General features: G+C 43.5%; 1 long non-coding RNA gene across 1 annotated transcript in view; it reads right to left on the reverse strand.

Annotated features, from left to right (window-relative positions):
* LOC121037556 (uncharacterized) overlaps positions 1 to 4,527 on the reverse strand; it is an 8,936-nt gene extending 4,409 nt beyond the window's left edge. The window contains exon 1 of the long non-coding RNA XR_005793833.1: positions 4,191 to 4,527. This is a non-coding gene — a long non-coding RNA (uncharacterized LOC121037556). The remainder of the gene's footprint in view (positions 1 to 4,190) is intronic.
* Between the last annotated feature and the right edge of the window lie 1,115 nt (positions 4,528 to 5,642).

Genomic DNA, 5,642 nt, shown 5'->3' on the forward strand with positions numbered 1-5,642 from the left:
TATATATATGTATTTTATATATATAGTATATGTATGTATTTTATATATATAATATGTATAATATATATTTATATTATATATAAATATATATTATATATAATATATTATACATTATATATTATATAATATATATAATTTATAATATTTATATATTTATATAATATATAATATATAATATATAATATATAATATATAATATATAATATATAATATATAATATATATACATATATATATAATCTTGCAGGTTTGGGTCCCAGCATACATTTATGGAAGGAGAGTTTGCTTTTAAAAACGGGGCTGTTACTTTCGAAACCCTAGCCTTCAGATAGCTTTCTAAAGGAGGAATTTGGGGTCATAGGTAATGAACGTATGTTCAAGGCTCATGGTACATATTGGTGGAGTCCCTTCTTTTAAAATATTTGCCGCTTGGACAGGTGAAAATATACTATCTTTTCATTTTATTGTGCATTCTTTCATTATCTCCAAGGTTGAGCATTCTTTAACGTTTATTGGGTATATGCATTTCTGTTCATGTCCCTTGCCTGTTTTTCTGGTGTACTTTTTCTTAATATTCTGTAAAGTTTGCTTGTAAAACAAAGCTACTAATCCCTTATTATAGTGTTAAAAATATTTTTGCCAGTGTGTCATTTGCCTTTTTATTGTTTACTGTTTTTTAGATACATAAGAATTGTATTTTATTGAAAAATCTCGTTCCTTTTCATAACAATTTGTTGTATTGATGGCATACTTAGAGAGTGCTCAATTCTGACATTTTCTTCTGCTTTTCAAAGGCTTCATGCGTTACTTTTATGCTAATCTATCTGTAATGCATTTTAATATAGTGCGTAAGGCTGTAGTTTCAATCTTTTACAGATAACCCATTTTTCCATCATTTTTTGAGTAATTCACATCTTCCTCCTTTAGTTCCTTATGATCTATTAAGTACTTAAATGTTCTGGGGTCTCTTTTAGGTTAACTATTCTATTTTGTCTATCCACGTATCAATTCTCTTCTTTTTAAATTTTTTTTAATGTTTATTATTTATTAATTTTTTGAGAGAGAGAGCGCGCGCACAAGTGGAGGAAGGCAGAGAGAGAGAGAGGGAGGTACGGAATCCGAAGCAGGCTCCAGGCTCCAAGCTGTCAGCACAGAGCCGGATGCGGGCCTCGAACTCACGAGCCATGAGATCACGACCTGAGACAAAGTCAGATGCTCAACCGACTGAGCCACCCAGGCCCCTCATTTATCCATTCTTATGCCCAGAACATAGCATTTTAAAGTAGCTTTCTGATCTCTTTTAACATTTAAGGCTTCTGCCTCTTCCCATTATCCTCTCCTCAGATGTCCTTAGCTCTGTTGGCATGTGAACTCCAAGTGAAATTTAAGCGTCACGCCATTTTGTTTTCAAGAGAAGCAAAATCCCTCTGTTTCCATGGAGGTTAGTTAGCTGGCTTTAGGTATCTGCAGTTCTCCCAGCCTGCCTCTGGGCCTTTTAACAACCCCTGTCTTTGCCTAGAATGCCCTTCCATTCCCACCCCACCTCCGCACCGGGTAACTCCAGCCACCGTTCATCCGTCTATTCCTTGTTCTCCTTGTCCTCCTCTCCCTGCGACCCCCCCCCCCCCCTCCACACTGTGAGTCTCTCAGGAGTAGAGGCAGAATCTTGTTCTAATCCTCTGCCCTGCAGTCCGATTCCCAGGTTTAAAATAGAGCCAGGTAGAGGAGGATGTGCGAGGCGACCTTTCCCCCTTGATCTTCAGTTGACCTTAGGGGGTGCTTGGCTGGGCCTTCCTGAACTCGGGACCCCCCCCCCAAAGGCCACTTCCTAATCTCTAGTGTCTTGAAAACCCTTCCATCAAATCCACGCCTTGCTCTCACCTCCCGCAGAACTGCTGTAACGCAGCCCACGTGAAGGGATATTATGAGATGGTTTCTGTGAAGGACCCAAGTTGAAGACTTATAGAACTGAATTTTAATTCTGCCAGCACAAAGTGTGAACAAACATTACCATGCTTTATTGCTCTAAATCTGTTGCTAAATTCCTTGTTTCTCTACGAGTCAGAAGCCCAATAAACAACTTCTGCGATGTTCCAACAAGTACTTTGTCATTGCAGCATTCTGAATGATTCATAGTCTCTCCGCTGATCTCAACCACAGAAATACCTTCTGTCTAAGGCATTAAACCTGAAAATCCATAACTCGCGGGGTCATCGGAGGCGGTTGCGAAAATAAGAGACGCTTCATGTCATTTCCGGAGCTGAAAGTGGGTGCAACAGATATTAGAAGCAGGCGTCTTTCTATACTTGTTTTCATATCTATCTTCCTGTGGCTTCCAGTTTCAAAGATGGAGGGAAGGGCATACTCTTGAAATGGAGTGACTGTCTCACTGGGAACAAGTTGGACTTGAAACAGACAGGGAACCATATTCCTCCCCAATTACGCTCTCAACCAACGATGCTTAATTTGTCCTGAGTAAACAAAATCATCACCCCTTCTAAATCTGCACGTATACCCCGTGTTAGAAAATAAGTGGCAGGATAGTCCCTCAAATGTGCGTGGGTGTGTTAAGTTTTCAAATCTGGATGAAGATTTCGTGAACAGGCTACCCCATGCTCTGGTCCTATATATAGGCAGAGGAACAGGGCACTGCCTGAGTGGTAGGATTGAGAATGTTGCTTGCATTTACCACCCAGGCCCACACGCCCACACCCAACTGTCACAGAGCCTGAAATTCCTACCATTAGCGTTGCTACTTTTGGTTGAGGCAGAGGGCTTCAAGAAAACCCTTGCTCAAATATAAATATAACAGCCAAGAAGTGTTCCATGACACTCATTTGCAAGTAGCATCGTATTTCTTCATTTTTCTATATTGCAAATAAAAAAGGGGCCGGATGGCTTTAAGAGAATCAAATAGGGAAATGGGATTAGTAACTTGGTAGTGATGAAACCTGGCAGTTACCACATCCACCAAGTGATGAAGGCTAACATGGTCAGTGATGTCATGTGGGTGTCATGGACCCTCTGATGTGATGTGATGTGATGTGATGTGATGCGATGCGATGAGAAGTGATGTGATGTGATGTGGACGTGATGTGATGAGAAGTGCGCTTCACCCCTGTGGTATTCTTCTCCAAATCCCACAACCCCAGTCTAATCATGAGAAAAGTATCTGACAAAGTCAGTTTAGGAGACATTCTACAGGATAGCTGGCCAATACCCCTCAGGACTGTCAAGGTCATGAAAAACTAGGGAAGATGCAAAAGCTGTCATAGACTGGAGGAGACTGGAGAGGCATGATGATTAAATGCTATGTGATCCCTTTGATTGGATTCTGGAACAGAAAGAGGACATTAGTGGAAAAACTGGAGACATCCAAATAAAGTTTGGGTTTTAGTTAGTATAACACAATGTATAAACCAATGACATTAACTCTGTGCTATCTTTGCAACATTTCTGTAAATCTAAAATTATTCCCTAATAAGGTGTTGTAAAAGTCAGGGAGAAGTCCAATATCCTCTTTGGGGCTCCAGTGTTGGGCTGTAAGGAACCCCGGGAACTTAGTAGTGTCTCTAAACCTGAGGTCAGTGTTCAGCTGGTTCACCTTACATCCCCTTATATACAGTTGGGCCTTGAACTATGCAGGTGTTAGGGGTGCTGACCTCCTATGCTCTCAAAAATCATAACGTTTGATCCCCCCAAAACTAAACTACGAATAGCCTATTGTTGACAGAAAGCCTTACTGATAACATAAACAGTCAGTTCACCTATTTTGTATGTAATATGTGTTATATACTATATTCTTATAATAAAGTAAGGTAGAGACAAGAAAATGTTATTAAGAAGATCATAAGGAAGAGAGGCGCCTGGGTGGCTCAGTCAGTTAAGCATCCTACTTCCCCTTAGGTCACGATCTCGTGGTCTGTAAGTTCAAGCCCCGAGTCGGGCTCCATGCTGACAGCTCAAAGCCTGGAGTCTGCTTCGGATTCTGTGTCTCCCTCTCTCTCTCTGCCCCTCCCCTGCACTCTCTCTCTCTCTCAAAATAATAAGTAAATGTTAAAAAAAATTTTTAAAGGAAAATCATAAGGGAGAGAAAATACATTTACAGCCCTGTACTATATTTCTCGAGAAACCTCCACATATAGATGGACGCGAGCAATTCAAACCTGTGTTGCTCAAGGGTCAACTTACTTGTGGGTGCATTGCACAGCCACCTATCCATGCTGCAGTTCTGTCTGGGGTGAGCCTTGCTTGCTCCATGATCCCAGGCCAGGTATTCCGGGTGCTGACGGGCGTCAGTGTTGAGTGCATCACTCCTTGTAAGTCAGGCTCAGTACCAGGGATCACTTGCCTTGGCGGTTAGAGCCGCGCCAAGTCAGTACCGGATTGCTCACTGTCTCCGGGTAACCAGTCCTTGTCCAAGGTGTCATGTTTCACGAGGTAGTGCCTGCAGGCTGGGAGGGGCCTTCACCGTTTCGGAACCTCACCTCCTTCCACCTGGCCAGCCTCAGAGCTCAACCCCCTTCACCCTCCCCTTCAATGACCACAGAGCCCTCTCCATATTCCAGTGGGTTGAGTCCTGTCTCCCAGACCTTTGGAAACAAAGGCATGTCATGCTCCCCTGCGACAGCAAAAGCCCAGACATCCAGAACGCAGAACCTGGCTCCTCTCTTGGGAGAAGGAAAAAATTCCTCTCATTCTTTCCTGGTGAGCTTACAACTAAGAGAATTAGGCATTGTTAATTCTCAAGTGGCTTATTCTGCCGCATTACATGTTTAACAGGCGGTCTTGGACTACTCCCACAGGAAGAGCGACACATGACGCAGTAATGAGAAGTGACACCAGGGGCACCTGGGGGGGGCTCATTTAGTTGAGTGTCTGACTTCGGCTCAGGTCATGATCTCAGGGTTCTTGAGTTCAAGCCCCTCGCCAGGCTCCGTGCTGACAGCTCAGAGCCCGGAGCCTGCTTCGGATTCTGTGTCTCCCTCTCTCTCTGCCCCTTCCCCACTCGCGCTGTCTGTGTCTCTCAAAAGTAAATAAACAGGGGCGCCTGGGTGGCGCAGTCGGTTAAGCATCCGACTTCAGCCAGGTCACGATCTCGCGGTCCGGGAGTTCGAGCCCCGCGTCAGGCTCTGGGCTGATGGCTCGGAGCCTGGAGCCTGTTTCCAATTCTGTGTCTCCCTCTCTCTCTGCCCCTCCCCCGTTCATGCTCTGTCTCTCTCTGTCCCAAAAATAAATAAATGTTAAAAAAAAATTTTTTTATTAAAAAAAAAAAAAAAGTAAATAAACATTAAAAAAAAAAAAGTGGCACCAGGCACCAGATCCTGTACCGCCTTCCACCCCCAAGAGGGAGATGAGGAAGGAGAAAAAGATAGATGAGTCCTTTCCATAAAGGGTCAGCCAGGAACGCTTGCCAGGGAGTCAATGAGAACATCCAGCAGAGAGGAGTGCGGGTCCCCTCTACTACCTTGGGTGTTTTCAAGGTAACCACCCTGCATAGAAGTAAGGCTCTGTGTGTCTGAAGGAAGAGGGCCTTGAAATGTTTGTGAGACTTGTCTCTCTTAATTATGAGTCTATGCTATACGGCCCTGTGAGGCTTCTTAGGGATAAGCAGACCCAGCCTCGAGGATTTAGCTGCCACGG

The sequence above is a fragment of the Herpailurus yagouaroundi genome, unplaced genomic scaffold (assembly GCF_014898765.1).
Source record: "Herpailurus yagouaroundi ecotype Mexico unplaced genomic scaffold, PumYag 163, whole genome shotgun sequence".
NCBI classification, from domain to species: Eukaryota; Metazoa; Chordata; class Mammalia; order Carnivora; family Felidae; genus Herpailurus; species Herpailurus yagouaroundi.